This window comes from Canis lupus, chromosome 24, assembly GCF_003254725.2.
Source record: "Canis lupus dingo isolate Sandy chromosome 24, ASM325472v2, whole genome shotgun sequence".
Taxonomy (NCBI): Eukaryota; Metazoa; Chordata; class Mammalia; order Carnivora; family Canidae; genus Canis; species Canis lupus.
The window spans coordinates 2072561-2093283 of NC_064266.1; the positions used below are offsets into that span (position 1 = coordinate 2072561).

Consider the following 20723-nt stretch of genomic DNA (forward strand, 5'->3'; position numbering starts at 1 on the left):
AGCAATTCCAATCTGTATTGGGTCGGCATTGGCTTAGGCGGCCACGCTGGCCGGCCGTCGACCGGGGGTCTTGAGGAGACGTCCCTTGTCCCGGCCTGGAGGACGGGGTCCTCATCTGTAAGGGGGACGGAGGTCCTCATCTGTAGGTGGACGGAGGTCCTCATCTGTAGGGAGGGCCGGCTGCCAGCCCTTCGGGTTACTTTCTGCTTTGTCTCCGCGGCCGCACGGAACGTTTGTGTGTTACTATGTCCTTGCTAACTGTTTGTGCATTTGTCTGTGTTGTTGGGTCCTTGTTAATCGTCTTTACTCTCTGTGTCTTGGTGTGGATTGGGGACACAACGGGGGAGACAGAAACCACTCCCCTGTCTCTTATGCTCTCTCACTTCTCGGATGTTAGGGAAAGAGCTTGTATTCTGAGCATAGACATACGGAGAAAGAGGTTCCAAATTTACTGTATATCAGAATGGCCAACCTTTGACGTGGGATGGCCCCGCGAAGGAACTTCCCACCTACCTATTATCTTACAGGTTAAGACCGTGATCTTCAGGAACGAACCGGACGGCCACTCTGACCAGGTGCCCTACATCCTGGCCTGGCAGGACATGATGGAGAATCCTTCTCCTTGGCTAAAACCATTTTTACCCCCCAAAGCAGGACCCACAGAGATTCTAGCCCTGCGGAAAGCCAAAAAGGAGACCGACTCTATGCCCGAAGCACCCCTTCCTCCGGTCTTCCAGGATTCCTCCCCGGAGGACCTAATTCTCCCGCCGCCCTACTGGGCATCCCCCCCCACTTCCGCCCCTCCATTGGAGGCATCGGGAGCTGCAGAAGGGGCGCTCCCCTCCCTGATGAGGGAGTCCCTGTCGCGGGCCAGCAGCGGGGACACGCGGCCGGACCCACCGAATGGCCCCACCTCCGAATGCGGCCCGGCCGACTCCACCGCCCTTCCTCTCTGCGCCATGGGGCCCCCCGACGAGACTGGCGAACAGCTAGTGTTATATTGGCCGTTCTCCACCAGTGATTTATATAATTGGAAAACCCAAAATGCAAAGTTCTCTGATAATCCGAGAGGTCTAATCGGGCTTTTAGATACTGTTCTCTTTACCCACCAGCCTATTTGGGATGATGCCGACAGCTCTTGCAGGTTCTCTCCACCACTGAGGAGAGAGAACGAATTCAGGTGAAAGCCCGGAAGTCTGTCCTGGGAGAGGACAGACAGCCAACTCAAAACCCAGACCTCATAAACGCTGCCTTCCCTTTATCCCGCCCCACGTGGGACTACAACTCAGCTGAAGGTAAGGAGAGACTCCGGGTCCACCGCCAGATTCTAGGGGCAGGTCTCCAGGCTGCCGCCCGCAAGCCTACCAATCTGGCCAAGGTCTATGATGTAAGACAGGGTAAGGATGAGAGTCCAGCAGCCTTCTTAAAGAGAGTCATAAAGGCTTTTAGGCAGTGCACCCCTATGAACCCAGAAACCCCGGAAACAAAGGCCACAATTATCATGCCACTCTGGACATTAAAAAGAAATTGCAAAGAGTAGAGAGACTGGGAGAGAAGAGCTTGCAGGACTTAGTGATAGTAGCAGAACGAGTCTATAATAATAGAGACAGTCCGGAAGAACAACAAACCAAACTAAGTGACCGGCAGACCCGAAATCTGGCCAAGATCTTGCTGGCCACAACCATGGACGACCCACAGGAAAGATGGAGGCACCTCAAGAAGCTGGCTTCAGGGACAGGTAAGGAGGATGGCCCTGATCCCCATCGGGAGCGCCCTAAGCTGAACAAAAACCAATGCACTTATTGCAAAGAGGAGGGCTATTGGGTGAAAAGCTGCCCTAACAAAAGATCTAAGGCCCCTGCCAAGATCTTAGAAATGGAGGACCTGGACGATTAGGGAAGTCAGGGTTCGGCACCCCTCCCCGAGCCCAGGGTAACTCTTAAAGTGGAGGGGCAACCTGTTGAATTCCTAGGGGACACTGGGGCACAATATTAGGTTTTATTACAACCCCAAGGGAAATTGGCAAACAAAACTTCATGGGTGCAAGGGGCCACGGGCACCAAACAGTACTCATGGACTACCCGAAGAACTGTGGATCTCGGCACGGGCTGGGTATCCCACTCCTTCATGGTCATCCCTGAGTGTCCCTACCTATTGTTAGGTCGGGATTTGCTCACCAAGATGGGGGCACAAATTTGCTTCCACCTCGAAGGGGCAAAAGTCCTAAACAAAAAGGGGCACCTGATTCAGGTGCTTGTCCTGAGTTTAGAAGACAAATATCTTCTCCACCAAATGCCCTCAGCCCCAATGACTGACATTGACCCTTGGCTGTGGGAATTTCCCCAAGCGTGGGCAGAAACTGGGGGAATCGGGCTGGCCCAGCACCGACCGGCCACATACATAGAACTAAAGCCGGGGGCCGACCCTGTCAGGGTCCGCCAATCCCCCATGCCTCTAGTAGCACGAAAGGGAATCACACCCCACATACGGCGACTACTGGACTCGGGCATATTGAGGCCTTGCCAATCGGCATGGAGCACTCCCTTGCTGCCGGTTCCAAAACCGCACTCTAAGGATTACAGGCCAGTCCAGGACTTGAGGGAAGTCAACCGGCGAGTAGAGGATATGCACCCTATGGTCCCAAACCCATATACCCTCCTCTCCACCCTGCCTCCAGACAAAACTTGGTATACAGTATTAGATTTAAAAGATGCCTTTTTCAGCCTGCCTTTAGCACCCAGGAGCCAAGACCTCTTCGCCTTTGAATGGACGGACCCTGAGAAAGGCATCAATGGCCAGCTCACCTGGACTCGACCACCACAAGGATTCAGAAATTCACCGACCATCTTCGATGAGGCCTTACACGAAGACTTGGGTGAGTTCCGTTCATTTAACTTTATTACAATATGTAGATGATATCCTGTGGACGGCGGAGGACCAGGCCACATGCCTGCGAGGCACCAGGGACTTGCTCCAGACCATAGTGGCCCTAGGATACCGGGCCTCAGCTAAAAAAGCCCAGATGTGCAGAGCAGAGGTGAGCTACCTTGGGTACAAATTAAAGGATGGACAGAGATGGTTGATGGATGCGCGGAAGGAAACCGTCTTAAGGATCCCACAGCCGCAAACCGTCCGCCAGGTGCACGGAGTCAGAGCTGATCTCCAGGACCAGCCACTGCCCAACGCGGACGCCACCTGGTACACGGACGGCAGCAGTTTTGTCCGAGAAGGAGTCAGATCCGCGGGGGCAGCCGCGACCTCGGAGACGGAGACCGTCTGGGCAGAGCCACTGGCAGCGGAGCGTCGGCTCAACGGGCAGAACCCGCACTGGCCAAGGCGCTGACCGTGGGGGAAGGTGAAGGAATCAACGTCTACACCGACAGCGGGTCCGCCCTCGCCGCCGCTCAGTCCACGGGGCCCTTCACAGGGAGAGAGGGCTCCTGACCGCAGAGGGAGAGACTGCTCAAAACCCAGCGGAGATCCTTGACCTCCTGAGGGCCCTCTGGCTGCCCAGGGCCCTGGCCATCATGCACTGTCCGCGGCACCAGAGAGAGACACGCCAGGAGCGGGAACCGGCTAGCGGACTCAGAAGCTAAGGAGGCGGCCCTTCTGGTGACCCAGGTCTTAGCAACCACGCGACCCGGTCCGGGGCACCGACCCTGCCCGACACCCCCAACTGTACTGATGCGGACTTAGGCTGGATCAACGCTTGCCGGTGACCCAGGGCTTGCGTGGCTGGGGGAGGGCCGCAGACCCCAGCATCATCCTGCCGGAGGAACTGGGACGGCGAGGCCTATCCAGGATGCATCGGAGCATCCATGGGACAAGGAAGATGGAAGACCTCACACGACATGCAAAGATCACTATTAAAGACACTCGAGCAGAGATGGAGCAGACTGTGGCGAGCTGCCACGCATGCCGGTTAACTAATGCCACCGCCCATGGATCTAACCCGGGCACCCGGCTCCGAGGGGACCGCCCAGGAGCCTACGGGGAAGTGGACTTCACTGAGGTAAGACCTGGAAAATACGGATACAGGTATTTACTAGTGTTTGTAGATACTCTTTCAGGATGGACGGAGGCATTTCCCACCAAACGTGAAACGGCACAGACCGTGACCAAGAAACTGCTGGAAGACATCTTACCGAGGTATGGTTTTCCTGTTAAGATTGGGTCAGACCACGGCCCAGGATTCTTCTCTAAGGTAACACGGGGAGTGGCACTAGTGCTTGGGGCAGATTGGAAATTACATGGTGCATATAGGCCCCAGAGCTCAGGACAGGTAGAGAGGAGGAACAGAACATTAAAGGAGACCTTAACTAAATTAGCCCTGGAGACTGGCGGGACTGGGTGACTCTCCTCCCCTTCGCCCTATATAGGGTGAGGAACTCCCCATATAAGATGGGACTGACTCCCTACGAGATCATGTTCTGTCTTCCTCCACCTGTTATCCCCATTTTAAAACTTGAGGTGCTTGCTGAATTTGATGGTCACCAACTTCTTTTCTCCCTCCAAATGTTACAACGAACCCATGAGCAGGTGTGGCCTAAGCTGAGGGCCCTCTATGAGACGGGGCCACCCCCGGATCCCCATCAATACCGGCCAGGTGACTGAGATACCAACACCGGACACTTCAACCTCGCTGGAAGGGACCCTACCTCTTGATCCTGACCACTCCCACTGCTCTCAAGGTGGACGGGATTACTCCCTGGGTCCACTACACCCACGTCCGGCCAGCTGACCCACATGCCGTTCTCAAGGACTTTGTTCCAGAATGGAAAGGCCGACCAGACAAGGACAATCCCCTAAAGCTAAGACTGCGCCGTTCTCACTTATTTCCCACCTCCAAGACTCCCTAGTCCGAGGTTGTCCTTCAAAATAGAAGGGGATTAGACTTAGTCTTCTTACAACAAAAGGCGGGGGGGGACTATGTGCTGCCTTAAATAAGAGCGAGAACAGCAACAAGGTTGGTGAGAATCCTGGTTTAATCATTCCCCCTAGCTCACTCTGAGAGCAACCTGGACCCATGATTGGGTCCTGCATAGGATCCTCTGAAAAAGGGGGTAATGTGGGACCCAGGAAATTGAACAAAACCCCCTACCCCTGGACAAGCAGAGCAGGACTGACTCTATTTTGGGCTGCACCCGCCTTGTGCTGACCTGCTTATTACTTAGGGCACTGCCCGCCCTAGTCAGAGACCAGGACACACCCTCACCGGAAATCCGGCTCAGTGGACCAGCATGACTGTGCAACTTTCTGCGTATCCCATTGGCCACTGGCCCCTATAAAGTTGCTACGCCTCTTAGTCTCGGGGTCCAAGTCCCGGCTCCGCTGTGTCGGGTATACTTGGACCCAGGCTCGAGCTTGTAAATAAACCCTCGTGTGTTTGCATCGGTGTCGGCTCCTTGGCGGTTTCTCGGGTTCGCAATCTTGGGCACTACAGGAACAACAGTCTTAAAAGTTATTTGGATTTCTCTGGTTGTCCACTCGTGTCTTTTTTGAATCTAAGACCCACCCCAGGATCGCACTTTCCATTTAGTTTGGCTGTTCCTCAATCTTCTCTTATATCTTGTGACCTTGACACTTTTAAAGAGCACTGGTCAGTTACCGTGTAAATGTCTCCATTTGGGTTTGTCTGATGTTTGCTCATGAGATAGTAATTTTGTGTTTGGGGCAAGAATACCACAAAAGTAACACTTGAGTCTTCTCTGTGCATAATGCCCAAGGTTCATGTCAATGCGTCTTGTCACTGGTGACTTTAACCCTCATCATTTGGATAGGATGGTGTCTTGCCTCATTTCTCCACTGCGAGGGTACTATTTTCCCCTTTGTCATTAACAGATATCTTAGACCACACCAATAACCAATTTCTCTTTAAAAATTTGCCCTCTGTCCTGGCATCCAGCGAGGGACCTTACGTATTGCGATCATTACTGTGGGGTGGCTTAGTGGTGATTTTGCACGTCCCTCTTTCTCAGGGACACTTTTGAATAGATGTGTAGGCATTTCAAAACAAAGTTCATGTATTTGAGTATTTCTCCCCTATTCTAACATCCAAAGATATTAGAAGCTATCTTCAGAGTTTTCTCTGGGTATCTACTCCCCTCCTCTTAAGCCAACTGTGATTTCTCACAGTGGAAGTTCGGTCTCATTGAATCAAACAAAAGTAACCTCAAAGATGAAATCCTGCAAAAATGACATTACAAAGAGAGAAGGAGGCAGAAGGAAGTGGAAGTATTGATGCTGAGCAACCAATCCCAGGATCCTCACCTCTCCACCCCATTTTTACATGCTTTTGGGAAGCAGGCACAATCTATAAAATGAGATAAATTTTAAAATGTGCGTTTATATTAGTGTTTATTAACTGGAAACTTCTTTCAAAGGATATAGCAGCTCGTCCTCAAAACAACTAAGAAGGCGCCAAAAGTGGCCCCAAACTTCTGCTTTGCCCCGTTTCCACGATAGCCCTGAATATCCATGTTGGCGTAGAAGATCTATTCTGGGGCAGCCCCAGTGGCTCCGCGGTTTAGCGCGGCCTTCGGCCCAGGGCTGGTCCTGGAGAACCCCCATGTCGGGCTCCCCGCAGGGAGCCTGCTTCTCCCTCTGCCTGTGTCTCTGCATCTCTCTCTGTGTGTGTCTCTCATGAGTGAATAAATAAAAAAAATTTTTTTTTGAAGAATATCTGTTCTTTGAATGTTTTCAGAGAAGAAACATGGTCAAGGGGTGAGGGCTGTTGCCCAGAGATGGGTGGAGGGTAAAGCAATCTTCCACTCTAAAATCTAGAAGGCACAATGAGAAAGCACTTGCTATAAAAGAGTCAAGGCTTGCCCAAGACCTGAATACTCAAGCCCCGCAGGGAAAGTAAAGGTGGCTGTGACAACAGTGATTGGAAACAAAGGGGATTCAGGAAAGGTTGCTCAAAATGTGACCTGCTCAGCCCAGTTGGAATCTGAAGTCTTGTTTCTGCAATAATCCCCTCACTGTCAGAATGGTCTTCACGGTCTGGGTAAGTTCTCCATACCAGGAGGGAAGTGGTTTCACTCCAGCCTCACAAAGGGCTTTGTCTTTATCATCTTTGTCATGAGGGGTGGTGAGGTCACAAAGAGTCAATTTTTTTTCTATTTTATTCCAGGCATCCCTAAACAAGTCAATTTAGGTGACAATTACTCATCACTCTTTAAAAAAAAATAAACTTTAATAATCAAAGTTCCCATTTGTTTAGTATTTTCTCTGTTCAGGCACTGTTCCAAGTGCTTTGTATGTATGAAGTCATTTAATCCTCACAACATCCCTAGATGATAGGCATTACTTAGTGCCCCATTTTACAGATGGGAAACCCCATTTTACAGACGGGAAAACCACATCATGGGAAGGTTTAAGTTGCTTGCCTGAAATTACACAATAAGACGTAGACCTAAGACTCAAGTCCATGCTGTCTGGAGCCAGAGCAGCTACCCTAACCTTCCTGCTCTGCTAGCTACAAAATAAGTGACTCATCAGGTAGTAAGACATTAAAGGGAAATGTTATCTTCTGTAATGTGAAATATCAGTACATGCTTGGAGTGCCACTAGCACCGTCTATGACTCAAGAGTCCAGTCTCAGCTGTTGCAATGATATCTCATAGCCTTCTTCGGTGCCTATCAGACAGCTCCTCGGAGCCACACTGAAGGCATGAGGCAAAGGGACATCTTCATACCTGAGTGCAGGCTTACCTGAAACACAACTCCCATCCTCCCTCCCCCTCCCCCAGCCTTCCATCAGGGAGGGAGCATAGGATCAGAAAAGATCCACTTGTCATCAGCACCCTGCGTTCTGACCAGCTCCAGACAAAGCCAATCTCAGCTAACATGAGGGTTCTTTTAACAAAAGTACACCCTGAAGCAGACAACAGGTCCTTTAATCATACCCAGGTAATTATAGACCAGAGCAGGTCAAAGCAATGTGACTACAGGGATATACATTCTTTTTTTTTTTTTTTTTAAGATTTTATTTATTCATTCATGAGAGACAGAGAGAGAGACAGAGAGAGAGAGAGGCAGAGACACAGGCAGAGGGAGAAGCAGGCCCCATGCAGGGAGCCCCACTGGGTCTCCAGGATCATGCCCCAGGCTGAAGGCGGTGCTAAACCACTAAGCCACCCAGGCTGCCCTGGATATACGTTCTTTACATGAGACTAGTCTTTGGAAGCAAACTGGTAGCCCCGGCTGTGACTAGGTGTGTTTTCTCGGTGTTTTCTCGTGGGTGGATTGAGGGGAGAGCAGCTGTAGCACCACCATCAAAGAGTAGAAATGGGAAGGGCAGAGCCCATCTTATGTCCCCAACCCCATGGGACCACTGCCTGGGGACCTTCACCCTCAGGAGCAGCAGAGTCCCAGGCAGGGAAGGCCCCAGCAGCGCCCCATTGAAGGAGCCACCCAAGTTTAAAAGAAAGAAGGAGGGATTGAAATATAAGGAGGCAAGCGTCCTAAGTGGGGGAGGAGGACACTAAGCAGTCAGAGAGGAAAGGGGATGGGGGAGACAGCTGCCCTGCTCTACCTTTCACAGGGTCTCTCTAAATAGTACCTAGCATCATGTTTCTTTGTAAGTTTTTATTCCTCCCAGAGTCACGGCTTTCTGAGTGTCCGGGGAAAGCAGGATCATTGAGTTAATTCTGTATCATATACAGAACATTCCACTACAGAGACGCCAACTCTGTGCAAGAACCTACCCCTGCCTGAGCACCACACCCCCAGCTCTTACTAGTTTCCATGGGTTTCTTTTCATCACCCACGTTAACTCAGATTTCTTTACACTGTCTCACACGCACAGGGTCACCAGTAGCTTTTGGGTTTGGGTCTGGAGGGGTGGCACAGGGCAGTGCAGTGACATTCTTGATATGTGTGACCAATTTCTATCTAAGCGTTCTGGTCATATATTGCTTTTTGTAACAAATCAGCCCAAAACTCAGAGCCGTTTGATCCAGCTCACAGTCTTCTGGTCAGGAATTCAGACAGGGCTCAGTAGGGACCACCCATCTTTGCTCCTCAGTGCCTGGAGCCTTGGATGGTCCATTCTGGGGTTGGAAGGTGCTGGAAGATCCCTTCAAAGAGGGCTTCCGTTGTTGATATCATGAAATCTGCTGTAACACAAAAACCTATACTTTGTGGGTGGCCTCACTTTTCTCTCTGGCTGCTTCTAAGATTTCTCAGTCGTTGGGATTTTGCGGGTGCACTACAATGTGGTTAAGTGTTTTTTCTCTTTTATTTACCACAGTCAACAAGGATTGCATTTGGTGTACCTGTGGGTTAATATTTCCTGTCAGCTCTAGAAAGTTCTCAGTCACTATCTCTTCAAATATTACCTCTAATTATCTCTTATCTGGAATTCTGATTGGATGTCTATTATATCTACTCATTTTATTCTTCATATCCATATCTCTTGTTTATGTTTTCTGTTTGTTTCTCTGTGTTGCATTTTGGGAAATTTCTTCTCTATTTTACAATTTTTAAAAAGATTTTATTTATATACTTATTTATGAGAGAGAGAGAGAGAGAGAGAGTGAGAGAGAGAGACATGCAGAGACATAAGCAGAGGGAGAAGCAGGCCCATGCAGGGAGCCCGACGTGGGACTTGATCTCAGGTCTCCAGGATAATGCCCTGGGCTGAAGGTGGCGCTAAACTGCTGAGCCACCCAGGCTGCCCTCTTTTTTACAATTTACTAATTTTTAATTAAGTGTAAACTTCAGGGTGCACCTGGGAGGCTCAGCCTGTTAGGTGGCTGCCCTTAGCTCAGGTCATGATCCCAGGGTCTTGGGATCAAGCCCCACATCAGGTTCCCCACTTGGCAGAGAATCTGCTTCTCCCTCTCCCTTTGTTGCTCACCTGGCTTGTGCTGCCTCTCTCTCTCAAATAAATAAATAAAATCTCTCTCTCTCTCTTTTTTTTTTTTTTTTTAAAGTGTAAGCTTCAGGACAGCCCGGGTGGCTCAGCAGTTTAGCGCGGCCTTCAGCCCAGAGCGTGATCCTGGAGACCTGGGATCGAGCCCCACGTCGGGCTCCCTGCATGGAGCCTGCTTCTCCCTCTGCCTGTGTCTCTGCCTCTCTCTCTCTCTCTCTCTGTGTCTCTCATGAATAAATAAATAAAATCTTTTTTTAAAAAGTGTAAGCTTCAATTTAGCTCTTCCAATAAGTGTCTATTTTTTTCTCAACAACCACATTTTTTTTAATTTCTAAAATTTTTCATTAGTTCTTTTTCAAATCCATCCTGTAACTTTTTAATTCTCTTATTATTTCTTCATTTTTGTGATTCTTCCTACGTAGTCTTTCTATATTCTGCATGTGAAATTTTACTATCTGACATTCTAAAATTTAAGTCTGCCATTTATTGTTTCTGGTTGACTCAGTCATGGAGAATTCTTTCTTTGTGTTTGGTAATTTCAATTTTATATTCGATTTTAAGCCTTTTAATCCTTTAATGTGTAGAAGAACTAAGAGCTTAAATTGGATCTTCTTTTCTCTAGTTCACACTAGAGAACTGATACTGGAGTAATCGATCCTGCAGAGATCCAAGGGTACTAAAGACCTGGGATTACTCCCCTACTTCAAAAGTCCCCAGCTTAATCCTAGGACTCAAGGTTTCTTCCCATATCCTGTCAATACACACATACGTACCCTTTAGCCTTGGAAATGCTGATAATGTCTTTCTTGTATATATGTTCCTGGCTTATTCCCCACTCTGGTTTCAGCTCACTGTTGTTTTGCTTCCCACCTCCATCGGAAATTTCCCTTGCATGTTACAAGCTCAGCAAAGATCTCATTTTTCACAGGAGAAGGGCACTTCAGGGAGTCTGGCCCACCATATTGCCCAGAGTGGAGATGATTCATATGTTTCTGTATCTCTGGTTCACACTGGATAACACTGTAGACTACCACGTAGGGACTGTGTGTGTGTGTTCACATATACCATTGTTCAGCAAATATTCACTTTCTCCTCCTTCCCAACAGAAAATTCTTCCCTTTTTTTTAAATATTTTATTTATTTATTCATAGAGACACAGAGAGAGAATGAGAGGCAGAGACACAGGCAGAGGGAGAAGCAGGCTCCATTCAGGGAGCCCGATGTGGGACTCGATCCAGGGTCTCCAGGATCATGCCCTGGGCTGGAGGCGGCACTAAACCGCTGCGCCACCGGGGCTGCCCTTTCTTCCCTTTTCTGATGTTAGACTTGTCGATATGACTTTTATATTGGCTTTGGCCAATGGGATGTAGGCAGAAATGACAGTGTCCCAGTTCCAAGCAGATGTTTTTAAAAAAAGTGGAATTTTCTGCCAGTACTTTTGAACTCCTGCTTGTTGCCATAAGAGATGTCCTAGGTGGCCATTGCTCCAAATATAACAAATATATATTTGTTGTTGTGAACCTCTGAAATCTTGGGATAATTTGTTAGTTACATTATCACAGAGAAGATGAATAATGCAACACACATGTGTGTTCGAAACAGCACTGTCCTTGATATGTATGTAGGATGAGGTAGGTGGGGTCATAAAACACTTTTTTTTAAATAAACAACTTTGAGATCCAAAGTAGAAGGTGATTTGTTCATGGTGAGGCCCCTTCTTTGTTCCAGGTGGGACCATTTCAGTAAGCCCCTTCTAATCAAACTGATGTGAGGCAGGAAAATGCTTATTTCTGTTACTAAGTGAAGCCTTTCAGATTGAGATGCTAAATAGCCTGTTTAATGCTGAAAAGTATTGCCTTTATTAGAACAGAAACCATCTCTACTGACACCATGAAGACCGACACTGGATCTTTTGTTTCCTGGGACTTGAGAACATGGATACAGAGAAGGAAGACAAAGTGGAGGGCATGAGGGTGGTGGTCATCAGAGCTAGGCTCAGAGAGAATCTAGGGAGAAGGATAATGGCCCAGGGGACCATAGCAATAGTTGTACCTCATAGTCCTTTTCAGGTCTTCCTTTCCTGTATTATAGTGTACATTGCCTTCACAAAAGTGTGCCAGCATTTTAAGAGAGTTGTATCAGCCTTATTTTCTGTTGCTTGGGCATTGCTTTGGGTCCACCCTTTAGGACAAAACATCCTTGGCAAAAAATGTTGCATGATGGAGAAATAAATATAAGATAGAGGCGATAGAGGTCTAAGCCCCATGTAGGCTGCATAAAGTGACCACCAAGCTGCGCTTGTAGAAATTGACAACATTCCTGGGATTTCTTATGAATGCAAAGAAAAATGAACCCGTGAAAGGCAAGAACAATTCAGCAGGCCCTGAATTTGGGATCTTAGATACTTCTAGTCAGTACTAAAGCTTCTTGCTTTATTTATATTTTAATGTCTTTAAAGTTTAATATTCACTAAAAAAAATCCCCACATATGATAAGTATATGGCTTGATAAATTTCTACAAAGTGAACACATGCATGAAACCAGCATCCAGTTCAACAAAGACAACATTCCCAAACCCCTTGAAACACCCTCCCCTTCCCCAGTTGCTATCTGCCCAAGGGTAACCACAATCCTGACCTATAATAGCAGAGATTAGCCTGGCCTATTTTTGTATTCTTTATAAATAGAACTACACAGCATATGTTTTCTTGTGTCTGGCTTCTTTCACTCGAGAGTATAATTGCAAATTTCACCTGTATAGTTGCATATAGTTGTGATTTGTGAATTCTTATAGTTATAGTTGTGATTTGTGAATTCTTATAGTTATGTTCATTATGTGAATATAGCACAATTTACTTATCTATTATATTGCAGATGAGCATTTGGGTAGATTCCCATTTGGGGCTATTATCAATATTGTTTTCATGGACATCCTAGTCTATGTACTTTGTTGAACAGATGTATACTTTTCAGTTGGGTATATATGTAAGAGTGGAATTGCCAGATTTGTTTCTTTGTTTTTTAAGGATCACTCTTTTTTCAAAAAGAATTTGAAATGGATTAAAATACAAATAAATTGCAGGTACAGTAAAATTGAAAAGTATTCAAAATTGGGTCATAAAATGAAGAAGAAAGTGTATTTTTATACATGCCAACACAAAATTCACAATATATCAAACATTTTTAAAATGGGGGGAAATTGATGAAGTATGAAAACATCTAGGGTGAAAGTTTCAATCCACAGAATGGATCTGAAGTGGCGGTTAGTTAGGTGGACATAATGGAAGAATGAATGGTGTGACTCCTAGGAGAGTGTTCAGATAGGAAGTGAATAAAAGGAAGCTAGTAAGAAAGGCCATTCCAAAGTGATGCAGGGGACTGGTGACCCATCCACTCTGCTCAACCCCATACAGTTACAAGCTGGAGGTCCCATGGTAGAAAGCCAACACCAAGAACAACCACAGCACAACTGCAGATGCAGTGAGAATGAAATACTTTATTTCCTCTCAAGTATCTGAGCACTCCATGGTGAGGCTGGCATTGACAAGGCTTAAGCCCAGTCTACCTGAATAAAGTTAGGGTGTTCAGAGAAAGTATGGACTTTCTATAATTGTACAGATGGGATGGTCTTTCCAGGCATGACATAAAAACCAGAGATCCCTACTAAAATGTCTAGCCAATTTCTCTGTAATTTTGTTAGTTTTTGCTTTATCTATTTCAAGGCCATGTTGTGGCAACATATAATTCCTGATTTTTATATCTATATTGTAGATTGTTACTTTTATCATCATCCTTATTTATGCTTCATGCTTTAAATTTTTTTTTTATGTCATTGTTGCAGTAGTTCTCTTTTGGTCAATCTTTATGCAATAAGTCTTTTTCCTCCTTCATCTTTATTTACACATTGTGATTACTAAAATATTAGGACTGATACTGACCACCTTATATTTTATGATTGTCATCCTTTTCCTTCACTTCTTTTACTCTTTGTTTCTGTCTCATGTTGCATTGATAAAATTTTACATGCTCCCACTTTGGATCCTCTGCTGATTGGGAAGCCTTATTTTTTTAATGGTACCCCTTCAAATATTACCAGGCACAAGTAACTATACATTTTTTTCTAACAGCTATTTAATCTTTTTCACTTTCTGTAGGCCACAAAAAATAACCTAAGCATAGTTTATCCATTGACTGCTACTCAATACTTTCTTCCTTATATTGTTATGGTTGTTTAGACTTTGAGTTTTGTCTTTCTTACACCTCAGAAGAGTTGCTGTTTTTCTTTTTAGTCTTACCATCATAAATAATTAATTTACCAACATATTTTCCCAACTAACAGTAAATACTTTTATTTCTCTTTTTTTAAGTAAACTCAACAACCAAGAGTGGGGCTCAACTCATGACCCCAAGATCAAGAGTCACATGATCTACCACTGGGCCAGCTAGGCACCCCATTACTTTTATTTCTTATAGCTCATGATCTCCTATGGTTTCTATTTTATTTTTTACTTAAGGATACCTTTTAAAAAGTTAGAATTTGAAAGTACTATTTCTACTATTAAAAATATTGTTTTGTTGTCTTCACTCTTAAAAAGTAGTAGTTGTTTTCCCCTCAGCACTTGAAGATATTGCTGTATTGTCTTTGACATTTGTGTAGCTATAGGAATTCTGCTGTCATTCTAGCTATAATTCTGAATGGGCAATCCTTTTCACCCAGCCCTTTTCAAAAGCAAGGTTAAAGTACTTAAAGTGAAAATGTAGATCTTAGGTATATGACTGAATAAGTTTTGAGAAATGTCTACATTATGTAGCCATCTTGCTAATGATCTAGGACACCTCTAGCACTCTGGATCCAGAACCCCAGTACATTTTTAGGATTGTTGGTTTATCCTTGCTTTTATGCAGCCTCACCATAATGGATCAATATATGGACTTATTTTTATTTATCATGTTTGGTACTAGCAAGCAACCTTTTGACTTGTGGGCATATGATTTTTCTTTATAATGGAAAATTTTAAGTTGAGATCCTTCCAAATATAGTTTCTCTGCCTGACCACCATTTTTTGTTCTGTATTTCTTATTAGATGACTATTGAATTCATTCAGTCTGTCACTTATATCTCCTCTGATTTTTTCATTTAAGTATGTGTTTCGTATGTATACAATTATTTTCAAGTCTCTATTACTGTTCTACATGTAAGCAAACTCCTTGCTTTTAGCTTCCAATTCACTGATTTTTCTTCCCTTTTCTTCCTTGATGTTTAAAATTATGACTATATGAGTATATTTTTATTTTATTTTCAAGATCTCTAAGTCTTTATATTTGCCAACTCTAGTTTTATTTATGCTCATTTCATTATTATTTCTTTTTAAGGATTTGACTCAAGTTTTTCCACACCTTTTGTAAATGAGTGCTTAAATTCACTGAGATATATGTGCTGCATGTTCAGAGCAACTTTCATAATAGCCAAATACTAGGAAAAAACTCAAATGTTCTTCAAGAGAATGACTAAACAAATTATGGTATATTCACACTGTGGAATATTACACAGAGATTAAAAATAACTACTGACATAAGCAACAACATGGAGGACTCTCAGAATCATTATGTTCAATGAAAGAAGCCAGATACAAAAGAACACAGTGTATGTTTTCATTTGTATGAAGTTTGGAAACAGGCAAAAAGTAATCTATGATGATAGAAGTCAGAGTAGTGGCTACCTCTGGTGAGGGTCCAGTACGACTGGAAAGGAACCTTGGAGAATCTTCTAAGGTAATGGAAAGGCTTCCTATCTGGAATTGAGTAGTGGTTATATATAGGTGCTTACATATGTAAAAATTCATGGAGCTGTACACTTAAGATGGTGCACTATATGTTAGTAATAGTTCAATAGGAAGCAAGAAAAGTGGGGGGGGGAGGGTAGGATGGAGGGAAGGAAGGAAGTAGCAAAGGAAGGGAAGGAAGGAAGGAAGGAAGGAAGGAAGGAAGGAAGGAAAGAGAGAGAGGCAGGGCAAGGGATGGAGGGAAGAACCAAGGGAGGAAAAAAAGGATGGGGGAGAAAGAAAGAACCAACCTCAGGGACATGTCCTCGCTCAGCTCCTGGGGCTGCTAGAAGTGGCAGATCTAAGAGTCCACATCCTAAATAAGAAGTGAGGTGTTGAAAGGACTAATTTGAAAATAGGAAACTGGGAAACCTGTTATAAAAGCACTGGGCCTCATAAGTACCTCCAGTGATAATGGCAGGCTAACACAGGGACAGCATTTAACAAGTGGCCAGAAAGAAAAAGGAATTTTCAATCATTTTCCCTGTACCACCACCTGAAAGTCATACTCAGTACAACTGTGTGTTAAGAGGTGTTGGCTCTGTGATAGTAGTGCTTTCTAATGCTGCACCTAGTCTGCCGGGGGATGAAAGAGGTCCCATGAGGTTATTTGCTGCTGCTGCTGCTGCTGCTGCTGCTGCTGCTGCTGCTTCAAAGCTTCAGAAGCAATATGGTAGCATAGCAATAAGGATTAAGTTCATCTGGGAATGACAGAAAATTCCAAAGGACGGTAGCTTGTTTCAGATAGAAATTTCTTCTTCTCTCTCACAAGATAAAACTGGAGGCAGATCCAGGAATGGCAGGGCCACTCCACAAATTCATCAGGAGCCCAGGCTTTCTGAAGTTCTCTGTTCCACCATCAACATAATGACCCTTGTCTTTGTGACCCAAGGCTGTGGTTGGAGGCCTACTGATGACATTCATGTTCCAGGTCATCTGGTCAAGTAAGGAACAAAGAAGGATGTGGCTCTGCTCTTGAAGGAATAGCATACAACCCTTCTACTCTCAACTCATTGGATGAGACCTAGTCACATGGCTACATCTAGCTGGAAAGTCAGGAAATGTCTTTTAGCAGATCACATGTTTGCTCTAAATAATATCAAGCTTTTATTGTAAAGGAGGAAGGAAAGAAGAGGTTTGTAGTAGACAAACAGCAATCTTCTGCAGAAGTCAATATGTAGAGTTTTAATAATTTTCTCCGCAACACATATTTTATCTATTACTAGATAGAGTTAGCTATATTTTTTTAAAGATTTTATTTATTTATTCATGAGAGACACACAGAGAGAGAGAAGGCAGAGACACAAGCAGAGGGAGAAGCAGGCTCCATGCAAGGAGCCCAACGTGGGACTCGATCCCCGGACCCCAGGATCACACCCTGAGCCAAAGGCAGACTCTCAACTACTGAGCCACCCAGGCATCCTGAGTTAGCTATATTTCAGGAAACTCTTTGTGGCTATCCATATTTGGGAAAGATGTTCATAATTGCTTTGTACTTAAACTGAATCTGTAAAGTTAAGCTGGGCAATTAGGTTGATAACAGTATTGAGAAAATAATCTCCAAGTCTTTATGTTAGCTCTCAAAGTCCTAAAGATCAAATGATGAAGAGAAATATTTAATTTTTCAATAAATTTTGGATTATTCTATCTGTATCTCAAAAAGCAAGACACTCCACTCACCTCTGGTGAACTCCAATGAGGAAAGCTTAATGTTCTTTATTTCTCTGCCATCTAAAAGAAATTTTACCATCTACCTGTATCACTTTTCCAAAAAAAAAAAAAAATTGGTCAGAGAAAAATGTATATGAGCTGATTAAGAATCAAGGCTAACTCACTTCCATTTACTGGGGGAAGAAGTGGGGTTTGAAAGATTTGGGGTCAAAGAAGCTCAAGATGAGCCAAATCCTTATATCCCTGCACTACTGAAGGCTGGCAGGGAAATGCAACTGAAAGGGTGGTAATGGCGCTACAGTCATGCCTATCACTCTGGTAGAATGTACTGTTATTCACCTCATGACTTCGAGTTTAATAAAAGCGTATATCAAGAGATTCTGGTGCTCACCCTTCCTTCCAGCACAGGCCTCAGTTAGACAAAGACCTGGCTGAGGCTTGGTGGGTGCTTACCTTTCAGTAGTAGTTATTTATGATTCTTCTGTCATGGCTGTTCTAAACTCCACTCTCCTTTAAGCAAATTTACATTCAACTCTCCACTGAGTTCACCAAAGACGAGTAATCCTTGTGCAACTGACAGGGCTGAAGATTAAGCTACCCTGGGCAATTAAGCGGGTCCCAAGGTTCAGCTGGTATGCTGCAGTTTACATTCATCGCAGCCATTTAGCAAGGTTCCATGGCTTACGCCCCTGCTTCGAGTGAGGATTTGTATCCTCATTAGCATTCCCATTCCGGGCTAGGATGCTGTGGCGTATGCCACTGTTGGGCTGTGTCACAGCATTATGAGATTAGGCCTGCAAACCTCACCCTTCTGCCACCAGCCACAAGCACTTGGCCTCTGTGAGCAGCTGTGCCAGTCTTTGAAGGGAAAGCTGGAGGGGGTGCCTGTAAGGAAGGGTAAACAACTCTGGTTGATTCAGAGGGTTATGGAATTTGAAATTGGGGATTCTATCTTGTACCCACATTTGTACCCACAGTGGGGACAACGGAACCTAACTTTCAGGATCTCTAGTTTGGTGACTTTTAATAGGGCCCTACAAGTATGGTAGCAACATGGCATATCAGTTAACTTGCTGCGTGATGGTCTCAAAAAAGTGACCACAGCGTACAGCAATAAGAGCTTATTTAGCACATAAATCTGCAAGTCTAGGCTTTGAGCGATCTAGCCTGGGTGTGACCAGCATGACTCAGCTCTGCTCCCTCTGACTCTGGCTCTCCTCACAGGCCTGGCAGGTTAGCCCAGACATGTCCTTCTCATGATGGCGGCGGGGGCAAAAGAGCAAGTGTCCACAAGTACTGTCCAGGCTTGTGCTTGTGTCTTGTCTGCTAACATCCCCCTGGCCAAAGCCCCACCAGCTGACTGAGGTCAGGGCATGTGGAAGTACCGCCTGCACTGCAGTGGGTACCCAGCAAAGGACAAACATGTGGAAAGAGATAAAGAGTTTCATGCAATCTGCTAGGCAGGACAAAGATACTTGAAAATATGCCCCCAATTAATGATAAAGAAAGGAAATGAGTCAATGAACAGGTAGGTCACACGTTTTTTTAAAAATTTGCTAGAAGACTGCCAGCTGTATTAAAGCCCTAGAGCATCATGGAATAGTACAGCTGGAACTGAATTTTGGGTCATCTAGATCAGTGGTCCCTGGCCTTCTTACATGTGTGCATCAATACACAACGTTTTAGAAGCATTCCGTGGACTCTCTGGAAGCCATCTGTGAGCCCCTGGAAATCTATAAGCCCAGGTTAAATTGTTATTTTAAGGCAGCCTTCTCATTATGACAGGTGGGAAAACTGAGTTACATTATGATTGCTCCTTCAGCTGGTGTAATTTGGTTGAATTTTATTATTGAACGGAAGTGAATACAAAGCAGAGTACACAGTCCACTGCTTTAAAACCTCCTGAGGTACTCCTCACACAATATAAAGGCCTACTCCTCTGGAGAACTGACCCCCGCCCACCTTCACAACCTTGCTTCCTCCTACCTTCCTTCTTGCCTCCAGCCACACAGGCTTTCCTACTTTCTCTTGCACTTGTCGAGTTCGGGACCTTGCAGTTGCTGTTCCCTTTGCCAGGAATGTTCTCATCCTGCATATTCACACTACTCTCTCCCTTGCTTCATCTTAATTCTGTCCCGAGAGAGGTCTTCTCTAAACACCCCATTTAAAGTGCCACATTTCAATCACTTTTGCTTTACTTATCATTTTGCTCACTTGCGGTTTCTGTCTCCCTGTAGCTGCAGGGGTGGTAGGGGGGAACCACCTGAGAGCAGGGACTTCTTATTCCCCAGCATCTAGTACCACGCCTCCAGGAGCTGCACTCAAGTAGGGATTAAACGAGTAAACTGACATGTTTACTCTATGAGGTGTACATCCACAGAGAAACTCCAAAGAGAAAATATATCTGAGTACATTCCACAAGCACATTATAAGAGTGCTATTTTATACTGCTCCAGATTGGAAAGAAAGCAGTGCCCTTCTACCAACCCTCTGGATGACTTTCATTTAAGAATCTTAATATTTAATACTTAAGTAGATAATGACAATTCATCAAATCATACTATCAACCATAGCTAACTAGCCCTATAGCAATTTTGTAGGGTTTTTATTATTTAGTAATGGACTCATTGGTACAAATGGGGATGTCCGAATAAAGCTTCAGAGTGAGGAATTGTAACTGGATGGGCCAGCATGAGGGCCCCTTTATAGGTGGGTGCTATAAGGCTCAGTGTCTTGGTGTGTGGCTGCAATCTGAATTTGGAGCATCTTATAAAACACCAAATAGAGACAGTGAGTTGGCTGTGAGTAGGTTATAAGCTGTCCTTAGCAGTGATTTATGGAGGCTCTGATTTCAGAGGTTAACAAAAATTTGCTTGGAGTTTATGTGCCATTTTCCAGAGTCATTCTGAACTGACAGATAAATGTGGAGCCCTCTTTGCTGGAGCCTTTTATTGGTAGGTGCAGCTGGGTGAAAATCAGCCACAAAGGAGATCCCGGTGTTATCATTAGTGGTGACTTTGTGTAACAGATGTTGTCTACATATTAGAGGAGGCTGCTTAATTCATTTCTTGCAAACATGAAGCCTCTTAAAACTATTATGCACTAAACATTGTCTGGAAAATTCCATTCTATTGTAACACAGTCCTCCTTCAGGAAAAGGAGCAGTTTAGAATTAACAGAATAAAAGACAGACTCCAATAAGGAATACTACGTCCATTACATTTGTGTTCTTCATGATTATGGTGAAAAGAGAGGCAAATAAAATAAAATAAAATAAAATAAAATAAAATAAAATAAAATAAAATGACATTATGAGATTACCAAGGGAAAACACACATATTAAAAAACAAAAG

The 20723-nt window shown here is 44.8% G+C and overlaps 1 pseudogene; it reads left to right on the top strand.

Annotated features, from left to right (window-relative positions):
• Nucleotides 1-1151: 1151 nt before the first annotated feature.
• LOC112673439 (uncharacterized) lies at nt 1152-5389 on the top strand (annotated as a pseudogene).
• The last annotated feature ends 15334 nt before the right edge of the window (nt 5390-20723 follow it).